Below are 13,380 nucleotides of genomic sequence, written 5' to 3'. Positions count from 1 at the left end.
AATTTGCTTGCTTTTGTCTGGGGCAGCAGAGCCACTTATATACACCACTTAAAGTTTACAAAACTATAAGAAACAGGCAGGTATCTTTAGAACAGGCAAATCTTATCCAATCACTTTTGCCAAATCTCCCACATGAATTTTTTTTAATTCAAATAAATTTGCTAAGCATTTTGAAGGACAAATCAAACATTACGTAATGTATAATGACACCATTATGATGAAGTCATATGATACTAAAAGTGTCATTGAATGGGTTGCCAAGGAGTCAAGTTTTCATGGATTCCAAAGATGTCATTTGACAATTGAAGCATATGCACTGAAGACTTAGGGTTTATCCAATTAAAATTTTCAAGTATGAGTCATCAAATTCGAGATAAGATTGAGGAGAATAAATTTTTATGAAACTTTCCACACCTAATGGTATAAATAAGGGTTTGTAAAGTCGGATTACGCACACAAGTCTTAAGAGAGAAGTCTTTGAAGAATAAGCCTCCAAAGTTCCCAAAGACAAGGCTTTAAAGTTCCAAGAGAAGGCCAATAGAGAGGACCCTGAAGAAGTAAGGCTTCAAAATTCCACGACAGGTGATCCAATAGAGAGGACTCTGCAGGATCAAGGTTTGAATGTAGCTCCAGACAAGTCCAATGGAGAAGAGTCTAAAAGAATCAACTACAAAGAATTGATAAGGCTTCCGAAAATCCAAGAAATTATCCAACAGAAAGAAAGACTATGGGAAAATCAAGTTTTCCAAAATTCCAAGACGAGTGCACCAAGGCTTCAAAGTTCCAAGACAAGTCTGAGAAACAAGACAAGTCTCAAGAGAAGAGAGAATATCATAAATCAAACCGCTAAAGAAAGAATATGAAGAATTAGAGATGTCTAAGGATTGAATGTTATTTTTTAAAAGAATAATACATTATCATTTAATTTTAATGTTGAAGTATATTTTAAAATATTAATATAATAATATATAAATGGGTGAGAGTGGACTTGGAGTAGGCTTTAAAAATTGTATTCTTGATGGGCTAGTTCGAAGCCTAGCCCATATATACCTGCATTCAAAGTTCCCAGAGCTTTAAAACAGAGAAGATCTCAAGCCTTCAAAATTCCAAAGTCAGCGTGAACAACGGCTCATCTGCTTAAACAGACCATTTCCCTCCTCGGAAGGAAATTCAGGTCATATTCAACAAAACCACATTTGACAGCTCTGTACAGTTCATACCTCTTTCGCCATAATAACTTACAAAACTCACATATATTAATCTACGAGCTTACAGTTACAGGACATCGACAGATAACAGATTCCTATTAGTAGAACTGGAGTGGGGCATTACCCCTCTCCCCAATTACCAACAACCCAAAAATATTTTATCAGGTCCCATGAGATGGATATGATTTGGAAGGAGTGCTGATCACGTACGTAAGAGCTGACGCCTTCACATAAATAATTTCCTGTCCGGTTTTGAAGCCTTTAATGGTTAGGCATTCTCATGAAAGGATGATTGGAAGCAAACGAATATAGATTCCTCCCAAAGGAGAAAGAAATAAAAAACACGTGCTTTGACAAGTGATAATACTCCTACTCACTTTTTATAGTACGTTGGCAGCTTAGCTTCTATATAAAAAAGACAAAAATCATAATGCTTTTACATGCCATGGGCCATAGCCACCTATATGTATTAATGGTGAAGGTGGGTTGGATCAACCCTAAAGAAAATACTTGAAATCTTTTCAGATTAATTAAGTCATAACTATTAGCAGTAATCATGCCAAAATGTAATTCAATAGAATTCTATATTTTATGTTTGATTAAAAACTAAAACTAGAGGTTTAACCCATAAAATGAGTTGTTGGGTTACAATTATGAGGTGAAAGCAGCTTAAAGATGATCTAATGAATAGGCATAATGTAAATACTTAAGGAATTACCTTTGGCTTAAACTTAATTAATTAGAGAATAAACTGAAACAGAAAGTTATCAGAAAGGGCGATGGAATTAGCTAAAACAATTCCCTATATAATTTCATCACCATATGGAATTAATTAGAAACCAAACCTTCATTTCTACGGTTCCTGACATTGAAATTCTAACAAGAAAATATGGGCGGTTCTACTGAGCATATAGTTATGCTTCCTTTAATGGCTCATGGCCATCTTATTCCTCTTCTAGCGTTAGCAAGAGAAATTCACCAGCGAAAAGGCTTCACCATCACCATCGCCAGCACTCCTCTCAATATCAAATATCTTCGCTCAACTATTTGCAAAGACTCTAGCTCAACAACTGATCGTCAATCGGCCATCCATCTAGCTGAGCTACCTTTCTGCTGCTCTGGCTTACCCCCCAACTCTGATAACACCGAGAACTTGCATGTGGATCAAATCGGTACACTCCTCCGCTCGACGATTAGCCTTGAAACCCCATTCCATCGCTTATTATTGGATATCATTGAAAGAGATGGGAAGCCTCCTATGTGTGTAATATCAGACTTTTTCATGGGGTGGGCGGTGGATGTTGCAAAGGCTGTGGGCACTTCTAGTGTTACATTTACCCCGCTTGGTGCTTATGGCACCCTGGCTTATTGGTCTTCATGGTTAAATGTCCCACACGGCATCATAGATTCTGAAGAATTCCATTTGCCTGGCTTTCCTGATACATGTCGTTTTCCTGTATCAATCCTGACTCCAAATCTACGGATGGCTGATGGTAATGATTCATGGTCAAGGATTATTCAACCGCAGATTTTGAGTGCTTTCCAGTCTTCGGGGTACTTGTGTCACACAGTTGAAGAACTTGAGCATCTTGCGTTAGAATGGCTGAGAAAATACACAAATCTTCCTGTTTGGCCAGTTGGTCCTCTTCTGCCCCAAACCGTGCTGAATAATTCATCTTCTTCAGGTTCTTTCATTTCCAAACAACGCACGGGAAAAGAGTCTGGAATATCTCTAGAGCGATGTCTCGAGTGGCTTGATTCGCACCGTCCTGCTTCAGTTCTTTACATATCATTTGGCTCACAAAACGCTATCAGTCAGTCTCAAATGATGAACTTAGCCACCGGTTTGGAGAGCAGCAAAACCCCTTTCATTTGGGTAATAAGGCCTCCACGAGGTTTTGACTTGATAGGTGAATTTAAAGCAGAGTGGTTACCGGAAAAATTTGAAGACCGGATGAGAGAGAGTAAGCAAGGGTTGCTGGTGAAGAACTGGGCTCCCCAATTAGAGATCTTGATGCATAAGTCTACTGGAGCATTCCTGAGCCACTGTGGATGGAACTCGGTGCTGGAGAGCCTGAGTCAAGGTGTTCCAATCATAGGATGGCCATTGGAAGCAGAGCAAATATTCAATTGCAAGATGCTGATGGAGGAAATGGGTGTTTGTGTAGAGTTGACAAGAGGAGCTCAAAGTACTATTGAAGGGGGAAAGGTGGAAAAAGTTATACAAATGGTAATGGACAAGGAAGGAAAAGGAGGGGAGATGAAAAGGAAGGCTGTGGAGACAGGGAAGAAAATAAGGGCAGCAAAGAGACAGGAAGGGGAGGAGAAGGGATCTTCCATTAAAGCTTTGGATGATTTTGTTGCTGCTATTATTGCAATGAGAAAGGAGCAATGTGTTGGTTCCATGAGAAATGAATAAAGTTACTGTATTTGTAGTCGAGATAATCAAAAGAATTCAACTATTGCTTCTCGATCAAATGTCCAATAATAGTGATCATAAGTATTATAAATCTATAATTTTAGAGAACCAACACTTTTCTGGTACTTCACCTACTAATGATTGTTAATTTCTAGATCAAAGTAAGTATAAAATATAAAATTCCAAATCCCTCTCATGGTTGATCTTGTTTTAATTAGTATAAGTAGAAAGCCTCTTACTTACGTAACTGCACTGTGAAATACATATATGTTGGTTTGGGTTTAACCTTAAAGATTAAAGATTAGAGACAAGGATTCTTTGGTTATTAACTAAATAATATGTTTCTGTGATATAGTTAATAATTTAGTTAGGGTGCTCACATATAAGATCAATTAAGGGTTCCTCTTCCTCCCGTAACCTTTCCTTGGTGTATGTCTTGCTTTAATGGGTTTTGCCCAGGCGAAGGTGAAGCCGAGTAGGCCAACTGCCCTTGGACACATCTTGGGTTTTAATGGGTCTAATGCAGCAGCTTGGACCAACTCAACCAATCTCTTTTCATCTCTAAATTTACTTCTATATATCCCTTATCATAACTATACCTAAAAGGGGTGATATTATTTTATATAGAAGAGGAACAATCTGATTACTCACCAATAACATAGAAGCAATAAATAGTAAATTCATTAGTATTTACCACAAGCATACTATTCGACAATGATCAACTATTATGGGTTTAACCAACAATTAAGCTGCTCATGGCAGTTTATGTTTTTGATCAAAAAGTATAGAAAACAAACCTAGTGGCAGAGAATCAGTGAGGTTCCTTGCGAATGATTTGCTGCTAAACTACTAGCTGCACAGGTAAGACAACCATGTTCAATGTTGACCCTATAATTAAAAAAAATACTCTTAACTTTCATTACTCACTGAATCTCTTTGTGAGAACGGCGGAAATGAAATCATCCAATGCTGTAATGGAAGATCCCTTTCGTTCTCCTTCCTCTGTAACCGCTGCTCTTATTTTCTCAGCAATCTCTACAGCCTTCTTTCTCATCTCCCCACCTTTTCCTTTCTTGTTCATTACCATTTCTATCACTTTTTTCGCCTCCTTCGCTTCAATCGTGCTATCATGCCCTCTTGTCAACTCCACGGAGACACCCATTTCTTCAACCAACATCTTAGAATTGAAAGGTTGCTCTCCTGCCAATGGCCATCCTATAATTGGCACTCCTTGGCTCAAGCTCTCAAGCACTGAGTTCCACCCACAATGGCTGAGAAATGCTCCAGTAGATTTATGTAACAAAATCTCCACTTGAGGAGCCCATTTTCTCACCAGCAACCCTTGTTTGCTTTCGCTCATACGTTCTTCAAATCCCTCTGGCAACCATTCTGCTTTAAATTCACCTTTCATGTCAAAACCGAATGGAGGCCTTATGACCCAAATGAATGGATTCCTGCTCTCTTCCAAGCCCTTAGCTAATTCCATCATTTGTGAAGGACTAATAGTGTTTTGTGAACCAAAAGATACATACAGAACCGAATCAGGACAATGCAAATCAAGCCACTCGATACATCTTTCAAGGGATATTCCAGGTTGTTTTCCAGCACGATGTTTGGACATACTAGAACCTGAATATGGTGACTTATTCAGCATTACTGGAGGCAACAGAGGACCAATTGCCCAAATAGGAAGTTTTATGTAATTTCTGAGCCATTCTAGTGCGAGAGGCTCAACTTCTTCAGCAGTGTGACACAAGTACCCAAAAGACTGAAAAGTCTGTTAAATCTGTGGCTGTAAAAACCTGGACCATGGATCAGAACCGTCAGCCATTCTAACAAATTTATGGAATTGTGAGATATGAAAACGGCACCTATCAGGTAACCCCGGAATAGTAAATTCTTCAGAATCTGCTCGCAGGTGTGGAAGATTCAACCACAAAGAGAAATAAGCCAAACCGCCATACGCTCCGGTAGTAGTAAATGTAATGTTTATCGTGCCTACACTCTTGGCAACCTCTACAGCCCATCCCATGAAAATATCCGATATTGTACAAAGAGGAGGCCTGCCTTCTTTCTCTTTGATATCCGATAACAAGCGGTGAAATGGGGCTTGAAGGCTGATCGTTAAGCTGAAAAGCTCTTCCATTTGATCCAATGGCAAATTCTCAGCGTTCCGATCAGGGATCGGCAGCTTGCTTTGATAGACAACGCTGCCAAGCGGATGAGCTCGGCAAGATGGATCCCACAGCACTCGGTTGCGGGGGTTGAATCTTTGTAAATGGCGGATCGAAGATATTGGATATTGAGAGGGGTACTAGCAATGGTGATGTTGAAGCCGGTTCGCTGGTGAATTTTTCTTGCCAACGCTAGAAATGGTATAAGATGGCCCTGAGCCATCATAGGAAGCATTACGAGGTGCTCGCTTGAGCTACCCAGCGATCTCTCTGACATATTTGTTTCTAGAAATTTTCACAGGGCAAGAATCGGTGTCTCTTTGATCTATTTATTGGTAGTATTGTGGGGAATTGAAACCTGAGTTTAATCATAGCTTGGTATTTTACACTGTCGCTATTGTCCAGGTCAATCCTTGTACATTTGGAACTTGGCTAACGTGGAATCTCAAGGTCCACTAAATCCAACAGATCAATGTTCGGCTTCGACTTGACATTTGTGAATGAAGATTGACAATGGCAAGGTAAACAAAGGGAATCAACGATGGCAGACTGGATATGGAATCACGTCTCTCAGCGTAACAGTTGATTTAAACTTGACATCTCCTTCTCTTTCAAATTATTACTCTCTTCTCCTTCTATCACATATAGATTAAGTTTATAGCTCTTTCTGTGTAGTGCAATGATGCTCATGATGATCATGAGTTGTTGTCTCGAATGAGAAGCGTATGGATAACCTTTGAAGTCAAGATTAAATCCAAATAAAGGAACTAAGCTTGTGGTTATTCTCTGTCAAAAAATTGGCAATGACAGCAAAGTTTGCCTTGCCAAGTATATTTAATTAATTCCTTCCTCTTTCAGCTCATTTCTGCGTGACACATGCATTGATGTAAGCTTGGATCTTCCGAGGAGGAATATTTGTTAAGAATTTTTGAGGATTGGAAATGGTACCATTATTATTCTCCAACGAAACAACTGGCCAAGGCATATTGGCGCAATTTTTGGGTCATCTGATAGCAATTGGCCATATAAAACAAAATAATCAATAAAGAAAATATGTGTAATGTTGGAACACATAATTACATTGTTCGAACCAGCTAAAGTAGTTGAAGAAGCTGTTGGTTAAAGACATAATAAGGATGATATAGCATATAGCAAAAGTAGTTTGGAAACAGAGCACCCCATATAGAATCAGAACAGGGAGGTAGTAACTAGTACCCTTAAAGAAACAAGATGAGACACGGCACCATACAGCAACATAACACTAACTACACATAAGAGAAGCAGCAAAGAAAAACACCCCATCGCAATACCATGCAGGTGACAGCAAGCCACAGATGCTAAAAACAAAGCAGTACCTCCTGAAGAGTGAGTAGATCAGATTCTGCTCAACAATATGACAGCATCCAGCAGAAGTCTAACTGACCACTATGCCTAGGACATCCCCGATGGGTCCATCCCAAGCAGTTAATAACAGAAGCAGTAAACGCTATGAGATTGGAAGCTAATTCAAATAATTAAATAAAACTTTATACTGCTCAAATACAAAATTCCACACGTTAAAAACTAAAGGCTTGCATTGAAGTTTAAGGTCCAAGTTGTCGCACTTCAAACCTCTAGCAAGGTGTATGGGCCTGGTACATGGGCTGATTTGGCCATTGAATTTGACTTAATCACCTATCTAAAATTGCTAGAAAAGGGTGTTCTTTACTATTTATACAATAAAATTATTAAATCAAAATTGGGTTTTCTAGTATGAGCAGATGATTCACTCAATTGGTGAATTCGTCTTACTTGAGTTCAAATCTTATAAGTGGTTTCTTGTTAACACTAATCTTGAGTACACATCGTTTTAGCCTTTAGGTTACAACAGATTTTGTGCTCTCCCTCCCACCCCCCTCGTTAAACCTTAGATCCAAGAACATAGATATCAGTAGCTTAATTTCTTCTTTGGAGAGACTTACATAAGAAAATATTTTATTTTTTCTCTCTTTTTTTAGATCTTATGTTTAAAAAAAAAAAACCGCAACCATATAACTCTTAAAATATACAACATGATTATTAAATCCGATAAAAATCAATTAAAAAAATCAAGCAAACCAATATCTAACGGAGAAATTTTATATTATTATTTGAGTAAATTCTAGTTTTAACCTTTATATTAATTACAAAGATAATTTGGTGCTCAAATGTAATATATACATTTGGAAGGAAGGATTCAAATTTAAGTCTTTATACGAGATGCACCTACTATTCAATCAAATGCCCAAATGCTTGGAAATATATTTTAATAATTACAATCAGACTTGTTTCAGTGGCATTATGCCAATGATCAGGCCATAGAATTTGAGGGCCCAAGTGTTTTAAGTCTCACAATATACGTGGGTTTGGTCTTATGTTGGATTTTGTTTAGTTATATGCTATTTGTTGGTTGATTTATATGTTTTGTTGAATTCTTCTTTGATATATTTGATTGTGATTGTACTTTTTATGTAAAAGAAATTTTATTAAAAAATATCTTATTTTGAGAATGAAAATATTAGAATATATTTTCTGGGTACATGTAATATTAAATTTCATAAATTTGATTATGTCTATCCCATTGTTTGAACTTGAGATTTTCAAGATAAAAATTTTATGTTCGAGAGTTAAGATTCAATTTTAAATTTTCTTTTCTCTTCTAAAACTGTCCATGCGATGCAAAAATAATCTTTTAAATCTGCACAAACTTTAGTTTGCTTGAAACATGTCAACATTTTTATCACCATCATCGTCCTTTAAAATAATTTTGAAAAGCTTTTGTTATAAAAATTTCTAGAATTATATGTCCTTGCCAGGTACTTGACGTAAGAAAAAAAAATGCGTATAAATTTGGATTAAACAATAAAAAAAATTCACAAATGCAACATGCAAGTCAAATTAAAAGGTACATAATTGGGGCGAAGCTAGAGTATTTTTAAAAGAAGGTCAAATAAAAAGAGACACTAAACAGTTAAACAGAATTTTATATATAATTCAATTATCACTCATTTAAAAGATTAAATAAAATTCACAAGACATTAGATATACAAAAAAATACACATTAATAGTAATAATGATGTCATATATATATATATATATATATGATTGAATGAAATTATGAAATGAGTCTCTCTTACTCTTTGTGTGCAAGATTGGAAGAAAAATAATTTTTCAAACTTAAATGAATTGTCTATTTACTTTGTATATTTTAACTCTCCTCTTATTTTCTATTTGCCTCTTAAATTGCTATTTAACATATTAGGTTATTAGGTTAACTATTGAGAAAAAATTTGTTATGATAAGCTATTAAGTTGGACTGTTAAGATATAATATATTATAATAAGTTTATATTTATATTAAAACTTAATGGGTTTGGATTACTAGACTCATTTTTATTTTTATTTTTAAATTTGATAGGTTTAACATATTAGTTTAAAATTTATTTGCTGGGCTTAACTAGCAATATACTAACTACAATGACTCTAATTTTATCAAAACTTTTGAGGAATAAAAAAAATTATTAAATAAAAAATTATTTTGGGGGCCATTAAAAATATATAAGAAACAAAATTGTATTGAAAGAAATACAATTATTTCATTTTATTAATTCATATGTATATCTTTATTACTTAAATTTTGCAACATGTATGCTAGAACACATTGGTTATTTTGAATAAAAAATGATATATTGTTAAAATTCTAAATAAAAGTATAACACTATAACCTATATTTGAAAATTATATAATAATTTATTTATTTTTAAAGATTAAAATCATTGAAAATAAAATCTACGTAACAGAAAAAAAATATGACTAGTAAAAGATCGAATCCACATATGACATAATAAAAAAAAAGAATATGATTGATGATTCGTAAAAATTTATGAGAGAAAATCTATAGAGATTTAAAATATACGAATAAATAGAATATAAATAAATAAATAAATATAAATAATAATAATATAAATTGAAAGAAAAAATAAAAAAACTTTAAAATTGAATCAAGTATATAAAATTATATATATATATATATATATAGTATGCCTGAATCAGGCATATTTATATATAAAAAATTAACAGTATGCCTGATTTTAATTATTATATATAAAATTATATATATATATATATCCAAATGCATGAAAATATATTATAATAATTAAAATCAGGCATACTGTTAATTTTTTTATGGCAATGATCAGGCCATAGAATCGTGAGGGCCCAAGTGTTTTAAGTCTCATAATGTACGCGAGTTGGGTCTCCTGTTAGATTTTGTATATCTCTATGCTATTTGTTGGTTGATTTATATGTTTCGCTGAATTCTTTTCTGATATATTTGATTGTGATTGTAGTTTTTATTTGTAAATATAATTTTATTAAAATATATCTTATTATGCGAATGAAAATATTAGAACATATTTTTTGAGTACATGTAATATTAGACTATAAAATGAAAGGTAAGGTAGTACTCTTACATCTCATAAATTTGATTATGTCCGACCCATTTTTTGAATTTAAGATTTTTAAGATAAAAATTTTATGTTCAATCGCTAAGATTTAATTTTAAATTTTCTTTGCCTTCTGAAATTATCCATTCGTTGCAAAAATAATCTTTTAAATTTGCAAAAAAAATTTTTTTAGAGAAATGAAAAATTTTACTGTCTAACCAAACGAGAAAACATACACCAATTACATCATAAAATAATAAAACTCTAAGTCTAGCTATAGGAGAATTAAAAGTTAGAAAATTATCAAAAATCCTAAAATCTTCATTGACCATGAAATTTACGACTCTATTTCCCTCTCGGAATTTATGACAAATTCAAATTTCTCATTGTCTCTTGAGCAAATTGTGAATATTCTCAGAATAAATTGCTTGGACCACTGGCTTGATATCCACTTAAAGAACAATCTTCCTAAACCCTCCAAGCTTCGCTTGATATGCAGTACATTTTCGTAGACGCATGGCATATCCACTTTTCCAATGGCTAGGGGAGTCTCTAAGTACACCACCTGCTGCTGATTGCTCGGTAGAAGCTTGACAAGCACCATTAGTATTGAGAGAAATCCAATCGACTTCAGGGGCCCTCCAACTTATAAACACTTCTTCTTTGAATGCACTAGAATCTCTTCCATTATCAACATTTATCAATCGTTCTTCTTGGATGGCAGCAATTAAAGTATAAATTAAACTTAGCCGCATTTCAACATTAATCGATTTATTCTAAAAATATATAGGTTTCCCCATTTCCAGAGAAACCAGCAAGCTACTCCAAAAATCGTTGCCTATGAAAACCCATTGGACATAATCTTAGTTTTGCCTAAGTTAACCAAGTACCAATCCAAATTTGAAAGGCCAAAAAAGGAATTATACTCATGTGGTTGCAGCAACTTCCACCACAGAGAGGTTACAATCGAACAATCACGAAGAGTATGGTGAATGGATTTTTCCTCCAGCTCACCTTGTCTGCATAAAGATTCTATGGAGAGATGTCTTCAAAACCTCTCTTGGTTCGTGAGCAATCTGCCATGCATGCACTGCAATAAAGACATGCGAATTCTCTTAGGTCCACACCATTTTCACGCAAACCGCCAAATACCAAAAACATTAGTCGAATTAAAATTCTTCTGTTTCCTTAACAATTCATAGGAAAAAAAAGTTGTAGATTGCCCAGTACCACATATCCTGAGTAGAAGAGTGTTGAGGGACAATCGTCTCTGACAATAGATTCAATTCCTTAGGTGGAAGATAATAATTCAGAATATTAAAGTCCCTCTCTCCATCAGCCATAACAAAGTCTTTGACAAGGCTGTTATTCTGAAAAATAAAACCTCTTGATCTATCTATATCTGTAAGAGTTTGATCTCTAAGCCATAAGTCCATCCAAAACCAAATTGTCTTTTCATTACCAATGGCCCATCTAACATTGGTTTTAAATGCATTCCATACATCACCAATGGCAGACCAAAACGAGGAAGAACCCAATCTTCTCAATTTATTTAGACACGTATATCGCCCATAATCATATTTTGCCCAAATAAGTCTCACCCATAGAGCTTGTGGTCTAGACACCAAATTCCAGCAAGCCTTAAAAAAAATGCTTTATTCATCAAATTCAATTACCGAATCCCAAGGCTCCCTTCATTTTTCAGTTTACACACATCATTCCAATTCATAAGATGAATTCTTTTTGATTCACTATCGTTTCCCCAAATAAATTAACGACTTATGGATTCTAGCTTTTTACACACCGCCATAGTTAAAGGCACCATTTGAATCGTATAATAAGTTATTGTGGAAAGAACTAATTTAGCTAAAGTGAGCCTTCTAGCAAAGGATAATGTAGATGCCTTCCAATTACTTAACTTAATTATTGCGTACCTTATCTACTAAATATTGAAACTTTTTTCTTTTTTTTCGTCCATTAATCAAGAGCACCCCCAAATATTTTCCCATATCCTCAATGTACTTATACCTAGACACTTTAGGAAGACTGTTAATTACATTGTGATCCACATTCCTAGAACAACAAAATGATGACTTAAGCCACATTCACCTTTTCACCAGAATAGCTACAAATGTCAACCAAAACACCCTAAACAATTTCCAACTGAGTCATTGAAGCCTCTGTAGATAAAATTAAGTCATTTGCAAAAAAAAAAAAAAAAAGATGTTATTTTTAATGGTAGCTATTGGGACAATGTGCAAACGTTTGAAATTGCTAGAATAAGAATTGGTTGGTGGTCCAAATCTAAATGGAAAGAAGATTGCCATAATTTTGAAGATTTGTATAGATGTTCTCAACAGTTTAATGTTGCTATTAAAAATGATCAAAGACGAAATAGTGTGGTTTGGAAAAAGCCATCGACTGGATTTTTAAAATTTAAAGTTGACGGTGCGGTGCAGGGAAATTCAGGAAAATGCGGAATTGAGGGAGTTTTTAGAGATGATCCAGGATGAATCCTTATTAAATTCTCTAAGAATGTGGGGCTTGGGGTTGCTAATCAAGCTGAATTTTTAGCCATTAAAGAGGCTTTTCTTATTGAGCTGCTTCAAGATGGGTTACTACTCATGGTCTGATTATTGAAAGTGATTCAACCACTGCTATTAAATGGACTAAGGATCCTGCTTCGGCTCCTTGGAGGCTGAGAAACCAGGTTTTTCATTTACTTTCTCTGGCTAGCAAAGTTAATCAATGGGATATTCAACACATTCTTAGATCTAGGATTTCTATTGCTGATTCCCTTGCCAAAGCTGGAGTTGAAAGAGTTGATGATCTGCTGAATGTTCATCCTGTTGAAAATAATTTTGAGTTGTCTACTTTTTGATCTTGTTGGCTTCGTTTCTTCGGACTTTTGCGGATGACTGCTCGTTAAGTTTTGTTTTCTGCTGCTTACTCCTTTGGGCTGCTTTATGTTATTGGAGCTGTTGTCTCTTTTTCCCCCGACTGATTTTTTTGTTTCTTTTGTTATGTTGTGCCCTCTCTCATCAGCTTTTCCTTACGTTGTCCTGTACATGGTCATTTGTTCTGATTCGGAGTTGTGTAGTTTTACAGTGTCTTTGT

The 13,380-nt window shown here is 35.0% G+C and overlaps 2 pseudogenes across 1 annotated transcript; one reads left to right on the top strand and one right to left on the bottom strand.

Annotated features, from left to right (window-relative positions):
* The first annotated feature begins 2,097 nt into the window (after nt 1-2,097).
* On the top strand, nt 2,098-3,686 carry LOC18599314 (UDP-glycosyltransferase 92A1 pseudogene; annotated as a pseudogene).
* Nucleotides 3,687-4,286: 600 nt separating this feature from the next.
* LOC18599313 (UDP-glycosyltransferase 92A1-like) lies at nt 4,287-6,200 on the bottom strand (annotated as a pseudogene). The gene is made up of 2 exons (XR_016026507.1): nt 4,555-6,200; nt 4,287-4,480 (listed from the first exon to the last, which is right to left on the bottom strand). The product of XR_016026507.1 is annotated as a UDP-glycosyltransferase 92A1-like (transcript).
* Between the last annotated feature and the right edge of the window lie 7,180 nt (nt 6,201-13,380).

This window comes from Theobroma cacao, chromosome 5, assembly GCF_053813885.1.
Source record: "Theobroma cacao isolate CCN51 chromosome 5, ASM5381388v1, whole genome shotgun sequence".
NCBI lineage: Eukaryota > Viridiplantae > Streptophyta > Magnoliopsida > Malvales > Malvaceae > Theobroma > Theobroma cacao.
The sequence above is the reverse complement of the archived record's forward strand: the minus strand, read 5'-3'. Positions and strand labels throughout refer to the sequence as shown.